A 20,618-nucleotide genomic window follows, 5' to 3' on the forward strand; every position below is an offset into this window, starting at 1 on the left:
GGAAGTATTTAGCACAAGCTTTTTAAAGATATAAATTATGTATTTTCTTCATAATTTTTGTTTTCTAGATGTCACACTAAATAGGTATTCAGCAAACAGTTGTTGATTGTGCAATATTTATAAAATATAAAAATACATATTATTAACTTCTGTGATTACTTAATGGAATTCATATTATAGACAACCCTGAGAGACTAAAACTTTTCATTCTTATTATTTGAGACAGGTGCACCTCCTTGCCCCATTATTATTGCCACACTAGTTTATGGTTCCTGAGCTCTAGCATGTTTCATGGAAATTTTCTTGAATGTTTGAGATATAAACTGAATTGACTTAAAAAAATCCTTTTTAATTTTTTTTTTAATTTAACTTCTGAGCTGTCATCTTTAAGTATAGTTTTCTTGGTGCAACCAAGGCATAGTGTAGTAAACTCCAGAGACCAGAACACAGGCTCAGGTTAATGGCTTTTATTAATGTGATCAACATGGGACAGCATGAGGGTAGGTAGTGGTTAAAGTTCATCTCCAACTTCCTTCTTGACACATATTTACCAAATAAATAAATAAATTTCGATGATGAGAGAAGAATTTGAAGTAGCAAATGAGGAAAATAATCTTTTAACAAATCATACAGAAGGGGAAAAGAAATCCCTGGGGTAGGAGTCAATTCTACGGAGTCTCTGTTACTTATTGTTTATATGATTGTTGACAATCGCCTACCTATCTGTATCTCAATGTTCTCGTTGGTCAGATGTCTATAATAGCCTAATTATCTCAAAGTGCTACGAATATATAAGAAGAGCATATAGGTCAAAACCCTGTATGAAGTATAGAGCATTTATGGAATAGGTAACATATTTTTAAAAACCTAGTTATCAGAATCAATACTTTTTAAAAAAAGGAAAGAGCTACAAGATGGTGGCCCTCAATGTGCTGGTGGCCAGTTCTGGCCTCTGTTCCGAAGGCCCCTGGAAGGCCTGGCCCTGACCAGCTGGGCTTGGCCTGCAAATTGTGGGTTCAGGGAAGTGGTGGGGATCCAAGAAGGAAAGAGAAGACAACTATAACTGAAGGCCTATCACAGAGATGCCTCAGCAAAGTCCAAATCCCTCTACCTCCTCTGGCCAGTGCCGCATCTGCCTGTGGACCCTGAAACACAATATGGCTCTGAGGACACCCTGCTGCACAGCATGTTCGTCTGCCTCAGTGGAGGCGTGCTGTCCCAAGGACCACAGCTGGGGCCAGGAAGAACACTGCCAGACTGAGGAGTGTGTGCAGACGGCCCATGGAGCAGGTCTGTTGCCAGATCACAGGCCTCGGCTTCCTGCAGGATTTGTTCTGAAATGCAAACCCCAACTCAACCAGTACCTGACCAGCTGGTCCCCCTACTTCGTCAGGTCCATTTACAATAAAGGCCACAGCTGGAATAAGGTGCACATGGTCGTGGGATCAGCAATTCTGAAAGACAACGTCTCCGACTCTAGAAGGTCTTTGGTGCTGTATCTTTGACTGAGCAGTGGGCTTCCTGAGAACGTGGCCAATGCTCCTCCTACACTCCTTCCCCATCCCACCAGGGTGCCCAGCTCCTCCAACGTGAACAGCAGGAGTGGCAGCAGGGCTACCTTCGCTGTCCTCAGTCGGCCAGCAGCAGACTGGGAGCTCGGGGTAGGCAGGGCAGTTGAGTTCCTTGGCAGCTCCAGTAGGCTTGTGTCTGAACTTGAATAACTACTGATGAACTTTTTGAATACTTTTTAAGATCTTCTTTGTAAGACTAATCATTCCTTTTCATTCTTTAATCTCTTCTTACTTCTTATGCATACACATGTTTGACCCCACCCCAGGCCCACTCAATCAAGAGTCTGGGGGTGGTCAGCAGTCTGTGTTGTAACAAGCCTTCCGGTCCGGAGTCTGGGAAGTCCAGGATCGAAGTGCCGGCTCCTGATGTGAGCTCTCCTCCGCTGTGGTAGACACAGCCTGTGGCGGGGTCATTCAGTGGGAAAGGGAGAGAACTCTGGCGCCTCCTTTCTTTCTCCTAAGGGCTCCAGCTCTATCAGATTAAGGCCCCACATTTATGACCTTATTTAATCTTTATCACTTCTTCCCAAGCCCTATCTTCAAATGCAGTCACATTGGGGGTTCAGGCTTCAGCTTATGAGTTTGAGGGGAGCATACCCAGTCCATAGCACTCATATAAGTGGAATCATACAGTACTCGTGGTTTTGTAACTGGCTTCTTTTATTTAGCATCATGTCGAATTTAACCTTTGATGAGTTAAGTCCGAAGTACCTATTTCACATCCAAGTAAGATGTCAAGGTGGCAGATGGCAGGAGGACCTATTATATAGTCACTGGTGGGCTTTTTGTGTCTGTGTAAAATGTCAAACCTAACATTAAATCTTTTATCAGTTTCCATTTCCAAGTGCTCTTAGTTCCAGATGTGTGGAAGAGGGAATTTTTACAGTAAAGGTTGAAAGTGGATTCTTTTTTTAAATTTCAACACTGAGTCTAAAGACCTGAGAATACTGGAGTTGGGAACAGAAACCATGCCAGATTTGGGGCTTATCCCTGCTTGAGTGACTACAGATGAGTTGCTTACTTTCTCTCAGCAATGGTAGCTCCAAAACAGTTTGGGAGTAAATATTTTCTCCTGAAAGTGTTGTTATGAAGAAAAAATAGGATATTATATCTGAAAGGAACTGGCACATAGTAGATATACAGTACATATTAGTTAGATATGAATAGGTACCATGTATTTTTTTATGTTTTCCTTAAAAAATTTTTTTTCTTTTATTGATTTTGGAGAGATGGGGGGAGAGAGAGATAGAAACATCAATGAGAAAGAACATCAATTGGCTGCCTCCTGCATGCCCCCCACTGGGGATTTGTGCCCTGACCAGGAATCGAACCAGCGACCTCTTGGTGCATGGATCGACACTCAACCACTGAGCCACACTGGCTGGGCCATGTATTTTTTAAAAATGTTAGATTACTACTGTTTTGTTCTACTATTACTTTTTTGTTTTGTCATTAGTTGTACTATTTTAAAAGTTTTTTTGTTTTTTTTCCCATCACAGATTTATTTTAATACAACTTATATTTTAATAAAAATATTATGAGTTTATATGGGTTGTATCTACAATAACAATTTTGTAATTACATAGTGTTAAGAATTATTCTTTAAGAAAATAATTTTTTAAGAAAAATTAAAAATTGCTTAGTGGAAAATGTATTGATACAGAATAAAAAATATGTAATGATATTCTATAATATTTCAGGTATATGTAATCATCTTTTATATAGCCTTAACCCAACTTTTTTAAAAAGCTTCTTTTGTGAGAAATGGAAAGGGAATATATTTTACAATATTTAATATTTGCATAATGTTTTAAAATATTATTTTAATGCATTTAGCAAGAGTATTTAAACAAAAAAAACAGTATTCTATTACTTCATAAAATCCAAAGAAATTAACTTATGAAGGGAAAAAAACAAAAAGTGTATAAAATAACCTCCTTTAAAACCAAAGTTTATTAGAAAACTGTACATAAATTAATGAAAAAAACTTAGTTTTGTAAAGATAAGCATTTGATATCTTAGAGGCAGGAACTAGACTTGGTAGGAAGACTGCCAAAAATCTAGGAGGGTATGTGTGTGTGTGTGTGTGTGTGTGTGTGTGTGGTTGGTTACTTCAGAGGTAATGATAATTCATAATAATCACACTTGTGTATAAAGTACTTATGATGGACTTGTGCTGAGTGCTTTGAATGTATTATTTAGTTTACTCCTTTCAACCTTCACATCGTCCCCTTTTTACCTTGAGAAATTCAGGACTTCAGGAAGTTAAGTACTTGCCTCAAATTCACACTGCTGTAAGGAAACAAGAATGCTTTTGTAGGGAGAATGCAAAACCATCTATTTCATTTTCAGTTCATTTGTGGGTCATGCTTTGATTGTTCTTTAATATTTATCTCAAGCACCTACTTATCACAGTGTACTTTCTGATGTCAGTACATATTTATTGACTTCCTACAGGTGCTTAATGGGATACATAAGTTACATGAAAACAGATGCTGCTCAGCAAGAAGGGAGGAAGAAAGTGCTTTCCAGAATAGTTATGACTTATAGAATTACCTGAAGCCAACCTCAGAATCTCTGCGGCATCGTTGGCACTCTAGGCCCAGTAATTTACAGCTGTAACCCCAAACTAAGTCCGATGGTATTTGTGCATGTAGTTCTTTTCTCCTCCTCTCCTTTACCATTTCCTCTTGTTGGGAAAAAGTTCATACAGCTGGGCTGACTTCATTTTTACAAACTCTTAAATACCCATTTTACGGTGCTGATTAATATGTCAATAGAAAGATGGATAAAGCATATTCTCTGGCCTCAAAAGCAAAGGAGAATTGAGTTAAAGCACGTGATATAAGTGTAAGACGTCCTGGTACATTCTGACCAAAATAATGGCCCTAGGTCTGGTACAAAAAATTCCTAACATGTGGGGCTTGTCACTGGGGTGCTGGTCATGGGGGGGCGGGTGTCTCCATGCACAGTGCTCCTGAGGTACAGTGGTGGTCTACAAAGCTCTGATGAGCTCATCCCAGCACAACTGTCCCTAGACTAGCAGTTATTCTGGCCCGGGACTCTCAGGCTCTGCGATGCTGCTGTCATTTGTCGAGTTAGACGTAGTACTGCTGATGGTGTTATTTCCTCTGCCTGATTTCTCAGTCTCAGCACTTAACTTGCTTGAAATGGTAATGTGTGATTGTATGTCATCCACATCCTTCTGCCCTCCTGCTTGCCAAGTCTGCACTTTCCAGCTTGTTCTCCCGGTGCCCTCCTAAAATTAAATGAATTACCTCTAAAAACCTGAAAGCCCCCACCTGATTTACAACTGCCCTGGAACACTGGTCATAGAGAAGACAGCAAACTTTCCCACGCTGTCTACTGAAGGATGCTTAGTATAGGCAAAGTAACTCCAACTGTTCCTTTGCTTCTGGGTTTACTTTTTGAAATGTCTGATTTTTTTTTTTTTTTTTAAGGGAAGTTACTAAACTGTTTCATCTACAGAAGATTTTGTTTAAATATTTCATTAAAAATATTTTCAGCCTGAGTTAATGTTGAACTGAAAACCAGTTTGGTTTTCAGTTAATTTTTTGAATGCCCGGCAGCTGGAATACATCGCTGAAACGCTGACACTGTATTATTTAAAATAGCATTGCCTGTGAGGCTAGGGGAAGCTATTTAAGACAAACCTCAAAAAAGCCAGTGAAATAATAGCTGAAGTTATGTTATGTCAGCCGATTGCTCAGCATGGAACAGCATTGTGAAGCCAGAGTTGTTATCCTTCATTGAGACATAAAATCTATATCTTGATCCTGTGGTATAGGAATTGTCCCCACAGGCAGTTTGCTTTCATCCAGTGTGTTGACCTAAGGTCAGTTTGGATGGTTCTGCTTTACCTTTTCAGTATGCTCACGGTTTCATTTCGATATAATCAGAGCCCAGTTTTTGAAAGGGCTCTGGGGTTGTCATTCTATACATAGTTTACACTTCACGAAGAAATAGGCTTAGCTATTAGAATGACCAACAGCAAACCTCTTAAAGAAGTGCCACAGTGGCAAAGGGATCTATGGAGTCTTTTTATCTGGTAAATTCTTTGTAAGTCACCATTTGTCTTAAATTGAAAGGTCATTTTCATTTTGTTGATTATTCAGCAGCTCTTTCTGTGCAAACTGAGGAACCCCTTCCTCATTGCCTTAGGTGCACGTGGGGGTATAGGAGAGTCATTAGACCAGGGATGACGGTGGCTGGAGTGTGGGGGACAACCATGTGACAGTTAAGCTACACATCCCTGCCTGCTATTCCATGTGCTATGGTCATGTCTCCGGAGGACAACAAAGCTTTTTATCTGTAAAATGGAATACTAGTACTTGTTTTACCCATCTCACAGGGTTGCATTATGACCCATTATGTTTGTAAGTGGTAAATCCTTGTGTGTCTCCTTTGTAGCAAGTGGCCCATATTTAGCATATTTTGTTAATAATTTGATGTGTACCTAGAAAATACAAACACTTACAAACTATGTAAACAGGAATGGTCTTTGAGGATATCATGATTATGAATTGGAGTTTTGTTTTCAGTTTTCCCCACCAGCTTTTGGCTCTTTCTTCTCTCCCAGTGTCCTCCTGGTTATTTGGAGTCTACTTCACTGGCCCCTACTCTCTAGGACCTCATACTGTTGTATCCATTTCCAAATTCTGTATAAGAGAACACGTTCTTCCCTAGTAAACTCAAGAAGTAATTACTTTCATTCATACCCTCCCTGATAGTATGCATATATGTGTGTGTGTGTGTATATATATATTTTTTCCTTTATTGATTTCAGAGAAAGAGGAAGGAGAGGGAGAGGGAGAGAGATAGAAACATCAATGAAGAGAGAACATCAATTTGCGCCCCCTGCATGCCCCCCACTGGGGATCAGGCCCACAACCTGGGCGTGTGTCCTGACCAGGAATCGAACCGGAGACCTCTTGATACACGGGTCGGTGCCCAACCACTGAGCCACACTGGCCAGACTGGTATACATATTTCGGATGGTCCTAAATAGACATCAGATTAAATGGTTGTCGCAATACAACTCTAGCAACCCCATTTCTCTACTCTTGGATTTTGTAAAACATTAACATTTCTGAAATAAGGAGATAGCTGTTAAATGGTTTGTTTCTCTCCTACCATCCAACAAAAGCTGTTTTTAAATGGATATTATGCCTTAAAATCAGGGGGGAATCATGGAATTGGAAACACAGTACATATATTTCAAAGAGAATTTCAAAAGTCTAACATTTATTTTTGGCATGTGATTAAATTACAAATTTAAATCGAAAGTAATAAACAAGTAGAAAATGAAATGTCTTTCTTCTAAACCTGTTCTTCCCACTAGTACTTCTCCCCAGAAGCAAATGCCATTTGCATATACAGGGGTGGGCAAAAGTAGGTTTCCAGTTGTTTCTGTGGAAAATTATACAATAATTAATAAATAATAATACAAAAATAAACTGTTTTACGTACTCACAACTGGAAACCTACTTTTGCAAACCCCTGCTTTAGAGTATATATCCTTTTCATTTCTTTCTTTCTTTTCTTTACCTATTTATACACAAATAACATCAAATCTTTCTACATGTTTTCAAGTAAAATATACCTGAGAAATTTTTTTTATTATTACTGCATAAATGGTGTCATTGTTCTTTTTAAAGACTGCATATTATTCAATTTTATGAATGTAATAAAATTTATATAATCTTTACAGAATTTGTACTAGATTTTTTTTTTAGCTACATATATGGCCACACCCACAATGTAGTCTATCAAACTTGCCAAAGTTTTTTTTTAGTAAATATAAAAGACATTTTCTATGTCTGTTATGTAGAAAAGACATGTAATAGGTTTGTCAATCTTTTTTATTTACATATTACAGAAATTAACCATTTGTCTGTGAAATGAATTATAACTATTTTCCCCAAGTTTTTAACTAACCTTGTGTATGGTAATTTTTTCATGCAGAAAAGTTGTAATATTAGGTAGTTGAATTAATTAATCTTGTTTGTTCTGAGGTTTGTTGTCATAATCAAAAAATGTCTTTCCCACTCTAATAAGATTATTAAAAATATCTTCCATTGTTTTCTGTATTTTTATGATTAAAAGATAGATCCATTTGAAGTGTATTGTAGTATAAGATACCCTATGGTGTCTTATATTAGTGGAGATTTTCATTTAAACCCAATAGTTTCATTGAAATGTGAGTATTTTTAGTTTTAAATAACATATCTGTTTCTATTGTCACACAAGCCTTACGCGAAAAGAGCTGATAAAGACATGGGTCTTCCGCCATCATGTGCCTGTTAGTCTGGACCTTAAGTTGGTCAGGGAAGAGAAAGGAGAAACCAAGCAGAGTTGGGGCGGGGAGGAGACATCATTCAAAAGTTAGAATAAAAAAACAAGAGCAAATGTTTTCATTCTTCTCCATTTTTACCCCTACAGAGTGATTTTTAATTAATTGCTTTAAATCTAAAGTGAAGTGTTTCAAAATAATGTTACATTTCTTCACATTCCAGAACAAGATTGAAGTTTTAAAAAGTAACAGAATGAGAAGAAAATTAGAGTGTTTTTCATTTTGCAATTCTACTTATTATATTAGAGGAATAATTATCCTTCACTATTTAAACCTGAAAATACTTTGAAAACACTCTATAAGTAGGTTATTAAACCTTTTTAAAAACCTTGAGATCCTGAAGATTTTGGAAATCCCTTTTGGTGGGTTGAAAATCTCCATTTTGAAGGAAGATAAAAGCTGGTTTTCTCACCCTACTCAAGATGATCTTTAAAGGCACTGCAAGATATTTATTAATTTTCCTTTAAATGTTTATAATTTTGAAAGTACATTTCATGTATGGGGAACTCATTTTCAAATGCTGTCATAAAGGATAACTTAAATACATTTCCAGTTTAAAGTATTGAAGACAGTCAGTACAGGAGTCCCCCCTTTATATGTAGGAGATACATTTCAAGACCCCCAGTGGATGTCTGAAACCACAGAGAAGTATATATTCCTATACTATAACTTTGCACTTAAAGTGCACTTTGGGGCTTATCTTTGGCATATTTAAAAAAAAAATTTATATTGCCCTGGCCAGTTTGGCTCAGCGGTTAGAGCGTCAGCCTGCGGTCCGGAGAGACCCGGGTTCGGTTCCCGCTAAGGGCACGTACTTCGGTTGCAGTTTGTCCCCGGCCCTGGTTGGTCGTGCAAGTGGCAGCCACTCGATGTGTCCCTTCACGTCGATGTTTCTCTCTCTCTCTCCCTTCCACTCTATCTGTACAAAAAAATGGAAAAATGTCCTCAGGTGAGGATAAAAAAAAAAAAAAAAAAAAAATTATTGATTTTAGAGAGAGAGGAAGGGAGAAGGTGAGAGAAAGAGATCAATGAGAGAGAACATCAATTGGCCGCCTCCTGCTTGCCCCCTACTGGGGATCGGGCCCACAACCTGGGCATGTGCCCTGACTGGGAATTGAACCAGCAACCTCTTGGTTCATCGGGCAACACCCAACCACTGAGCCACACCGGCCGGACTCTTTGGCATATTTGAATTGCCAGTATCACTATTCCTGCACTTTGGGACTTTGGGGCCATTATTAAGTAAAATAAAGGTTACTTGACCACAAGCACTTCAATAGCACCACGGTCAATCTCGTAATAGAACGGCTCCTAAGTGACTAAGTGACTGTTGGGTCAGTACCATAGCAGGGTGGAGATGCTAGACGAAAGGACCATTCAAGTCCTGGGCGGGACAAAGAGGACAGCATAAGATTTCATCATGCTCTTCAGAATGGCATGCAATTCAAAACCTATGAATTGTTTATTTCTAGAATTTTCCATTGAATATTTTCAGAACATGGTGGATCCTAGGTAACTGAAACCACAGAAAGCAAACCACAGTTTAGGAGGGGCTGCAGTAAATATAAGGTCTTGTTTCTTCTCAAGCATTGTTAGAGGAGATCTGCAGTGTATTATTAAGTTTTGGGTACTGGACGGGAACTTGACATATCGCCATAAAAATATAAGCTAAGTACATGAAAAGCACATGGCACGGTGACTCAGTAAAGTTTGAAGAAATGTCACAGAGACAGTGTGTTACAACCACATCCAGTGATCTAATGGGGCTGTAAAAAAAGACCCATAGAATTTCAGAAAGGAAACATTTGGAGATTAGTTTGTTCATCTGCATTAATGTGACAGTGTGCTAGATACTTCAGCACAGTGGAAAGGAAACAGCTTGCATTTGGGGGTGAAAGATCTGGTATGAAACCCTAATTCTGCTGAGTGGTGTCCTCAGTTTTCCCAGTTTGTAAAATGAAGCTCTTTGCTGGGAGAGAACTCCCTCTGGACCACTTGGATTAGCTGATAAATCCTATATAATCCCATTTTCAGAAACAATGTTATAAAATACTTAAATTAAAATACATGGGATTACAAGGGAAACCAATGATCAAACTGAGGCTATCTAAATACTAAAGCACACAAATTTTCATTTTAGTAATATGTAAGCTTTTTAAAATTAACACATTAAGCAACAGAATTCAGCAAAGTGTCTCATAACTACCATCTTTTAAATTCGGGATGAATTTATTCCCAACAACTGAAATATGATATAAAAATGCCTTATTTTATTTGGTTACAAAGTCACAGTTACTGTTAATACTGTTGGGTTGTGGCCTACTTCATATCTGAATGAAATGTTAAATTTCAATTAGAAGCAAATAAGAATAAAGATGTAATTATTTTTGGTCCACCAAGTTCACAGATTCTTACTTTTTTTTTCCCCCCTGTGGACCTCAGGATAAGTATTTTTATTTCGTCCAGTTTCAAAATGTAATGGTTTTTCTATGATTCCTTACCTGTTTACATGTTCATGTTGCCTGGAATCATGTTTATAAGTTCTAAAGGAAAAATGTAACAAAATTCTGTGAAACTATCTCCAGTTAATCAAGCAGAAAAAAACAAAACAAAACAAAACAAAAACTCTTCTCACAACCATTTCTGAAAAGTTAAAGTTTAACTTCTTGTTAGTTATGATGAAAATTTCATAAACACAGAGGTGATCTACCACCTAAGAGTATGTGTGTTAGTCACAGTTCTTTAGGAATAGAACCAATAAAATGCATAAAAAAAGATTTATTTTAAGAAATTGGCTCACACGATTATGGGGGCTGAGATGTCCCAAGTTCTGCAGTTGGCAAGCTGGAGACTTAAGACAGTTGATGGTGTAAGTTACATTCTAAAAACTGGCAGACTTCAGACCCAAGAGGAACTGATGTTTTAATTGAGTCCAAAGAAAGGAACAGATTTCTATCCCAGCTGAAGGCATTCCAGCAGGAGGGGTCCCCCTTACTCCTGGGAAGACCTTTTTTGTTCTATTTAGACTGTAAACTGATTGCATTAAAGCCCCCCCACATTAGGGTGGCAATCTGATTTTGTCAGTCTCCCAATTCAAATGGTAATCTCGTCCAAAACTACACCCTCACAGCCGCACCCAGAATAACATCTGGCCAAATAGCAACACCTCATGGTGGCTCAGTCAAGCTGACACTAAATTAACCATCTCCATGCCTATAACGAAAAATCGTGTTTTCAATAACATGGGCATCTTATTACAATTCGAACATTACCAACTATATACTGTGAACACCAGGAAAATCATGAAGATAAATTGTTTCTACACACTGAATTTACAAGAATAATACTGAAGTTTAAAAAAAAAAAATGGGGCAGGGAGGGGTTCATTTTACTTTAATGTATAGGATGTGGTCCATTTACTTTGAATGTTACATTTTTCTTACTGTTTGAATAGGTAATCAATTTAGATTTCTTATGTATGTAGTGTGAATACTTATATGTGCAGGGAAAAGCAGGGTGTAAGAGAAATACAGTATTTGAATTATTAAACAGATTTTCAAATACTTTAAAAACTTGTCAATGTGTCTTGGTATTGCTACTCAACTAATGCAAATTTGATTTAATTTCTTTATATTCACTTCCATGATTATTAACTATAAGATTTTGCCTTTTAGCTTAAAAGTATACTTGCCAAGAGCATACAGCCTTAGGATTGAGAGGGTGATTTCAATTCAGATATTCAACAGACTTGTGATAGAAAATTTAAAGAGACATCACTACAATCTTTGCCTGAATTTGCTTATTTTATGAACTGGAATAGAAATGCTTCTTATCAAACATTAAATATGGAACGTTTTGAACTCCTTGGATGGAATACTTAATTTGAATGTACTCAGCCTTGTAAATAGATTTTAAAAATTAATTGACCTATACAAAGTTGTTACCAACCTTAGTCTCACATGGTAGCTAACTTCTAGTAAAATAGAGGAGACTAATATTTATTTCTACTTCCCTTTCAGATATTAGTGCTTACACGGCTTGAGTAGATCAGTATCTATTAACTGATATAGATCTGTTATAATTTACTGAAGTGCTGTGTGGGAAAACAATTCATGTCAGGATAGACTATAGATTTAGGCTCACTTGAGGTTTATAAATCTGGCCTACATTTAAGTAAGGAATAATAATAAAAAAAAGATTTAGAAATAGGGATTCTGTGTCAGGAGTGTTCTCCTCTTAAGGAAATTCCTTAGATAAAATGACGTGGGGTGGTTCCAATCTACAAACTGGGTTCCTTTGATCCTATTTTACTCTGAAATTAGTTAGAAACAAAAGCAGAAAAGAACAAAAACACAGGATTGAGGGTCATGTGTTTCCTTCCCTCATCATTGGTTAAATCAGAAGAGTAGGCAGTAGAAAATGAGGTGTTGGGGGGGGGGTGGAGATTGTATAGACTGGGGGATGAGTCTTCTGTGGGACATCACAGAGCCACTCTGGCCTCAGTACATGGGAACGGGGCCCAGGAAGGCTTTTCCGGGAACCCTGTGTTGTCCCTGAAGCCTCCAGCCTTGAATTGATTTTATTTTGAAGCTCATACTCTTCATATAGGCTTAACTCTGACATGAGGCTCAATACCTAAGTGTTTCCAGCTACAGGCCCAGCTCTCCCTTGGACCATACAGCCTGTTGTTCTGTCCTCTCTCAATAAATAGTTCATATGCATAGCACCATAGATGTGGTTTACCAGTGCTGGCCTTCAACATATGATTAGAAAACAAATCTAAGTAATGCTGACTCCATTGCTATATATGAACAAGGTTATAATACAAACCTTTAGAAACAAAACTTTTCTTTTTTTTTTAAATTTAATTAATTAATTTATTTTTGTTACAGATGCCCCCCTCCGCCACTGATTCCCCTCTTCCTCACCCTCCCTGCCCTGTCCCCAGCTTTGTTGTCCATGTCCACCGTTCATGCATACATGCATATAAGTTCTGTGGTTTATCTCTTCCCCATCACTCCCTCTTCTGGGGATTGTCAGTCTGTACCCACTTCCACGTCTCTGGGACTACCCCATTCCTCAGATTGTTATGTTCATTATATTCCACAAATAAGTGAGATCATATGATACTTGTCTTTCTCTGTTTGGCTTGTTTCACTTAGGATAATACTTTCCAGGTCCCTCCATGTCGTCTCAAAGAATAAGAGATCTTTCTTTTTTACAGCTGCATAGTCCTCCATTGTGTATATGTACCACTGCTTTTTTATCCATTCGTCTACTGATGGACACTTGGGCTGTTTCCAGATCTTAGCGATTGTAAATAGTGCTGCTATAAACATGGGGGTACATATATTCTTTCTGATTGATGTTTCAGGCTTCTTAGGGTATATTCCTAGAAGTGGGATCACTGGGTCAAATAGAAGTTCAATTTTTAATTTTTTGAGGTAACACCATATTGTTTTCCATAGTGGCTGCACGAGTCTGCATTCCCTCCAGCAGTGTACTAGAGTCCCCTTTTCTCCACACCCTTGCCAACACTTGTTGTTTGATGATTTGTTGATGGTGGCCATTCTGACAGGTGTGAGGTGATACCTCATTGTTGTTTTAATTTGCATCTCTCTGATGATTAGTGATGTTGAGTCTTTCTTCACATGTCTCTTGGCTATTTTTATGTCCTGTTTGGAGAGGTGTCTATTCAGCTCCTCTGCCCATTTTTTAATTGGGTTTTTTGTCTTCATTTTGTTGAGTTGTATGAGCACTCTCTATATATTGGAAATTAACCCCTTATCTGATATATCATTGGCAATTATATTCTCCCATACAGTGGGTTGCCTTTCCATTTTGATGATTGTTTCTTTTGCTGTGCAGAAGCTTTTTAGTTTGATGTAGTCCCATGTGTTCATTTTCTCCTGTGTTTCTGTTGCCTTAGGGGATGTATCAGTGAAAATTCTGCTGCTTATGATGTCTGAAATTTTGTTGCCTACATTTTCTTCTAGGATTTTTATGGATTCATGAGTCACATTTAAGTCTTTTATCCATTTTGAGTTTATTCTTGTGTAGGGTGTAAGTTGATGGTCTAGTTTCATTTTTTTTTTGCATGTAGCTGTCCAATTTTCCCAACACCATTTATTAAAGAGGCTGTCTTTACTCCACTGTATGCTGTTGCCACCTTTGTCAAATATTAATTGAGCATATTGCCTTGGGTCCATTTCGGGGTTCTCTGTTCTGTTCTACTGCTCTATATGCCTGTTCTTGTGCCAGTACCAGGCTGTTTTGATTACAGTGGCTTTGTAGTATAACCTGAAATCTGGTAATATGATCCCTCCAACCTTGTTCTTCTATTTCAAGATTGCTGTGGCTACTTGAGGTCTTTTTGGGTTGCATATGAACTTTTGAAGTACTTGTTCTAATTCTGTGAAGTATGCCATTGGTATTTTGATGGGGATTGCATTGAATTTACCGATTGCTGTGGGTAGTATGGACATTTTAATGATGTTAATTCTTCCGATCCATGAACAGGGTATGTGCTTCCACTTTTTTATATCTTCCTCTATTTCTTTTTTCAATGACCTGTCATTTTCTGTGAATAGGTCCTTTATTTCTTTGGTTAAGTTTATTCCTAGGTATCTTAATTTTTTTGGCGCGATGATAAGTGGGATTGTTTTCTTAGTTTCTCTTTCTGTGAGTTCATCATTGGTGTATAAGAATGCCATTGATTTCTTGACGTTAATTTTGTATCCTGCTACTTTCCCAAATACATTTATTAAGTCTAGTCAATTTTTGATGGAGTCTTGGGGTTTTCTACTTATAGTATCATGTCATCTACGAATAATGACAGTTTCACTTCCTCCTTTCCAATTTGGATCCCTTTTATTTTTTCTTCCTGTCTGATTGCTGTGGCTAAGACTTCCAGTACTATGTTAAATAAGAGTGGTGAAAGTGGGCATCCTTGCCTTGTTCCTGTTCTTAAGGGAAATGCTTTTAGTTTTTGCCCATTGAGTATGATGTTGGCTGTAGGTCTTTCATATATGGACTTTATTATGTTGAAATATGATCCCTCTATTCCCACATTGGTGAGCGTTTTTATCAGAAATGGATGCTGGATTTTGTTGAAGGCTTTTTCAGCATCTCTTGATATGATCATGTGGTTTTTATTCTTCATTTTATTTATGTGGTATATCACGTTTATTGATTTGTGAATATTGTACCAACCTTGCATCCCTGAGGTGAATCTCACTTGGTCACGGTGAATAATTTTTTTGGTGTATTGCTGGATCCGATTTGCTAGTATTTTGTTCAGGATGTTGGCATCTATGTTCATCAGGGATATTGGCCTGTAGTTTTTTTTCTTTGTAGTGTCTTTTTCTGGTTTTGGAATGAGAGTTATGCTGGCTTCATAAAACGAGTTTGGAAGTCTTCCTTCTTCTTGAATTTTTTTAAATAGTTTGAGGAAAATGGCTGTTAGTTCTTCTTTGAATGTTCGGTAAAAACTCCCCCGTGAAGCCACCTGGGCCTGGGCTTTTGTTTGCTGGGAGAGTCTTGATTATATCTTCAGTTTCTTTTGGTGTTATTGGTCTGCTCAAATTTTCTATCTCTTCTTGGTCCTGTTTTGGTAGACTATGTGTTTCTAGAAATTTGTCCATTTCTCTTAGATTGTTGAATTTGTTGCCATATAATTGTTCATAGTAGTTGTTAACGATCTTTTGTATTTTTGTGGTGTAAGTTGTTACTTCTCCTCTTTCATTTCTGATTTTGTGTATTTGGGTTCTCTCTCTTTGTTTCTTGGTGAGTCTAGCTAATGGTCCATTAATCTTGTTTATCTTTTCGAAAAACAAGCTCTTTGTTTCATTGATCCCTTGAATTGTTTTTTTTTTTTTTGGTCTCTATGTCATTTATTTCTGCTCTTTTCTTTACTATTTCCTTCCTTCTACTTGCTCTGGGGTTTTCTTATTGTTTGCTCTCTAGTTCTTTAAGTTGTGAGGTTAGATAGTCTATTAGAGATTTTTCTTGTTTCTTGAGGTAGGCCTGTAGTGCTATGAACTTCCCTCTCAGAACTGCTTTCGCTGTATCCCATAGATTTTGTGTTGTTATGTGTTCATTTTCATTGTTTTCCAGGAAGGTTTTAATTTCTTCCTTGATCTCCTTGGTAACCCATTCATTGTTTAATAACATGCTATTTAGCTTCCATGTGTTCAAATGTCTTTCCATGTTCTTGTTGCAATTTATTTCTAGTTTCATTCCATTGTGATCTGAGAAGATGCTTGATATGATTTCAATCTTCTTTAACTTGTAGAGACTTAGTTTGTGTCCTAACATATTGTCTATCTTTGAGAATGACCCATGTGTACTTGAGAAGAATGTGAATTCTGTAGTTTTGGGGTGTAATTCTCTGTAGATATCTATTACATCCATTTGGTCTAGTGCTTCTTTTAGAGTCTCTGTTTCCTTGCTAATTTTTTGTCTAGAAGATCTATCCAGTGATGTCAGCATTGTGTTGAAGTCCCCTGTATGATTGTATTGCTATCGATTTCTCCTTTGAAGTCTTCCAGAAAATTTTTAATATATTTTGGTGCTCCTATATTGGGTGCATATATATTTATCAAGGTTATATCTTTCTCTTTGATAGATCCTTTCAATATTATGTAGTGGCCTTCTTTGCTCTACTTATGGCCTTCATTTTGAAATCTATTTTATCAGATATGAGTATTGCTACCCCAGCTTTTTTTTTTTCCTTTCTGTTTGCTTGGAAGATTTTATTCCATCCCTTCACTTTCAACCTATGTGAGTCTTTTGTTGTGAGGTGGGTCTCTTGTAAACAACATAGATGAGTTATGCTTTCTTATCCAATCAGCTACTCTGTGTCTTTTTATGGGAGCATTCAGTCCATTTACATAAAAGGTGATTATTGATATGTACTTATTTATTGCCATTTTTGTTTAGCGTGGTTATATTTTTCTTCCTATTTCTTCTGCTAATTACAGCAGTCCTTTTAACATTTCTTGCAGTGCTGGTTTGATGCTAATGTATTCTCTTAGCCTTTTTTTTTTTGGTCTGGGAAGCTCTTTATTTGACCTTCTATTTTGAATGATAGCCTTGCTGGGTAGAGTAGTCTTGGATTCAGATCCTTGTTTTTCATGACCTTGATTACCTCATGCCATTCCGTTTTGGCCTGTAGAGTTTCTGTTGAGAAGTCAGCTGAAAGTCTTATGGGGTTTCCTTTGTAGGTAACCTGTTGCTTATCTCTTCTGCTTTTAGGATTCCCTCTTTGTTTTTAATTTTTTGGGCATTTTGATTACTATGTGTCTTGTGTGGGCCTGTTTGGGTTCTTCTTATTTGGGGCTCTCTGTGCTTCTTGAACTTGAATACCTTTTTTCTTCATCAAATTAGGAAAGTTTTTGTCACTAATTCTTCAAATATGTTTTGTAACCCTTGCTCATTTTCTTCTTCTTCGGGGATTCCTATAATGTGAATGATATTACGTTTCCAGTTTTCCCACAGTTCTCTTAATCTGTTTTCCTGTTTTTTAATAGTTTTTTTTTTTCCTTTTGGTTTTCTGATTTTTTTATTTTTTTCTACTCCATCTTCTAATTCACTGATCTGGTCCTCAGCTTCCTCTAATCTGCTATTTAGATTTTCCAGTGTGTTCTTTATTTCTGATATGTCATTCTTCATTTCTTCTTGGTGGTTTTTAATTTCCAACTGGTTGATTTTCAACATTTCTATGTCTTTACTCATGGTGCTCATGTCGTTACACATGCTGTTGAGCTTCCTCAAGATCATGGCTCTGAATTCTAGTTTTGTTAACTTGCTTAACTGCACCTCATTTATCTCATTATTGGTAGAGGTCTCTTGTTCTTTTATTTGGCTTTTGTTTCTGTGTTTCACCATTTTGGCTATCACATTGTGCTTTGGAGCCTGCCAAACTTTCCCTGTGGGTTTTGGTGTTCTGCTGTTTGTGGCTCCCTCTCCTGGGTTTGGATGAGCCAGGGAGGACCCACATTAAACACCACTGTCAAGTCTTACTTTCCTGGTTAAAGTTGCTAGCCCAGGAGTGGTACAGTTATCCTCTGGCTTTTTGCCTGGAGGTTATCAGTAGGGATTACCTGAAGAGCTTTGGCTTCTGAGTTGAATGAAAAACTCCCTCAGGTGCTTAGAGTAAGGGGATTTCCTGAGGTTGGGGCAGTTGCAGGTTGGTCATTGGCCTCAATTTGCATTTCAATGGCCACCGGGTGGGGTGAATCTCTGAGGGAGGGGCTGCCTCATCTCCCCAGAGCCCTGGGAAGGAGTAAGAGGATCACAGTCCTGAGTGGCCGCAACTCAGCAAAAGCTTTGAGCGCCCTCCAAATCCTGAGTGTCCTCACACAGTTCTAGTCCAGTCTGCCCTCCCTCTGCCGGAGCCCAAGGTGAATGGCTGTGGCTGTTTTAGCCTCTGTCACGGCTCTGTGCTCTGGAGTGTAACCCGAGGGCGCTGCTCCCAGCCGAGGCTGCAGCTCCTGGCGGAGGTCACCGCTCCAAGCTGAGGCCACTGCTCACAGCTAAGGCTGCTGCGGACCATGGGCTCCCGGCCCCCTCTCGCCCTCAGCAAGCCTACCAGGATTGAGTCAGTGTCCCTGGTTATGTGGTCTTCCAAGCTGCTTTTCTGTTGCTTTTTCCTGATGATTTGTCTTTATTTTTGTTGTAATTTCAGTTTGGTCCTGGGAGATGGTCTGTGTAGCTTCCATTCACTCCGCCACCATTTTTTTCGAGTTGAAACAAGACTTTTTAATAAATGGGTGAAGTAAAACAAGCCAGGGAAGGGAAAGAACACAGAAGTGTTCATGGTATAGAATCCTAAAGGTTGGATATTGCCCTTTAGATTTGTCTAAAAAACAGAAATATGGAAGAAACGGTGTAGTAATAACTACATTCCTGTGTAAGAGATCATGAAATGCAATGAAAAATGTATAATGGAAGTAAGCCATGGTGAGCACAGAGAGCATAGAAGAGAATCTGTGCTGGTTTCAGATAGAATGCCCTGAACCAATTCAGAGCTGAGGCTAAATAAGAACTGATTCTTGTGTAACTATTACAGCAAGTAAAGAATGCAAGGATTGACTGGAATGGAGTATTTGTGCCATCTTTGAAAATTGAATAAATAAAAAGCGGATACTTTTTCTCAGAGGGAAGCTTTTATATAATAGTGATAACTAAATGAAAATAATATCAAATATTTTATGTATTTATATATGAATCACATTTATATTTTATTTTTTAAAATCAATTCTTTTACAGAAACACATTGTAGAATTTAGAGTTGTCAATTTTTGACCCATGCCATTCATCTGTTGGGAAAAACAATTCTATGTAGGGAATGTAGCTGCTATTTGTAGCGGGTATTAAGAATTATGTTTACAAAGTGAAATGAAAGCCAAATATGTATTTTTATCAAGATTGAGTAGACCACATGTGATGTCCCAAAAAGATATAGATGTTGCCGCAGTAAAAACAAAGTAGATTACTTGGATGATTTGTAATTTCATTGGCTAGGCATCTGGGGAAAGAAAAGACTAGATTCTATGAACTCTTCATCAATAACATAAAGGAGTGCAACTATTTAGGTTCCACAAATCCAGTGCCTCTGGCCACCGTCTGAATGAGTGATGCCGGATGAGTGTGACACTAGTGATGGGACACTGGTCAATAACTTGCCCAACCAAGACTTTCAAATTAAATTTTTAAAAATGCATTCTGGCTAAAGACATATCTCCACAGTTGCCAGTTTTTTTGTTTTGTTTTTTTTATCCTCACCCGAGGACAACTTTTTCCATTTTTTGTTCGGATAGAGTGGGAGGGAGAGAGAGAGAGAGAGAAACAGCGACGTGAAAGGGCCACATCGAGTGGCTGCCACCCACATGACCCAACCAGGGCTGGGGACAAACTGCAACCGAGGTATGTGCCCTTAGCAGGAATCAAACCTGGGTCTCTCTGGACCACAGGTCGATGCTCTAACCAGAAAGCCAAACCGGCCAGGGCCGCAGTTGCCAGTTTTTAACCCCTAGATCTCTCAGCACTACGTGGTATTTTTTACATGAAAGAAAGTCGTTTCTTTGCTTTTCATTATCTAGTACTTAAGGTAGCTCTTCCTTGGGAATATTCAATACCTTACCTGAACCGTTCCGGGGATAAAATCTCTAGAGTCTTCAGCTCAGGAGTGTTATGAGGCAGGAAAAAGTGATTAACGCTAGTTTCAGGAAAGTGGGCTTTCAAAAGAAGCAAGTTGGTGGGAGTAACCATAAAAAGCATTAGTTGACTACGGAGTGGACTGTACAGTAGACTCTCTTACTTTCTATTTGCAAAGTGCATAATTACCCAAAATATTGGTAGTAAATAACATTAAGCTGAAACCTTGCCTTGTTTATAAATACTCAGGCTCTCCATTTTAATTTAATTTACCTTTGTTAAAAAGATCTTTCTATGAAGTCCTCAAAGAAAATTGAATGGGCATTGAAACATTACTATATGTTTGAAAACTCTAGCATTGTATATGAAAAAGTTGGAATAACTTGCTTTATGAAAATTAAACTGCATATTTCAAATTTTTGTACAGGTTATATTTCAAAGTATTTTTTTTATCCTCACCCGAGGATATTTTTCCATTTTTTTTTGTACAGATAGAGTGGGAGGGAGAGAGAGGA

The 20,618-nt window shown here is 37.9% G+C and overlaps 1 protein-coding gene and 1 pseudogene across 1 annotated transcript in view; both read left to right on the forward strand.

The window, feature by feature from the left end:
- Positions 1–20,618, forward strand: part of NAALADL2 (N-acetylated alpha-linked acidic dipeptidase like 2) — an 881,081-nt gene that overhangs the window by 648,523 nt on the left and 211,940 nt on the right. The gene's annotated exons all lie outside the window — the stretch shown is intronic.
- On the forward strand, positions 915–1,505 carry LOC118617548 (annotated as a pseudogene).

Source organism: Molossus molossus, unplaced genomic scaffold, assembly GCF_014108415.1.
Source record: "Molossus molossus isolate mMolMol1 unplaced genomic scaffold, mMolMol1.p scaffold_m16_p_5, whole genome shotgun sequence".
Lineage (NCBI taxonomy): Eukaryota > Metazoa > Chordata > Mammalia > Chiroptera > Molossidae > Molossus > Molossus molossus.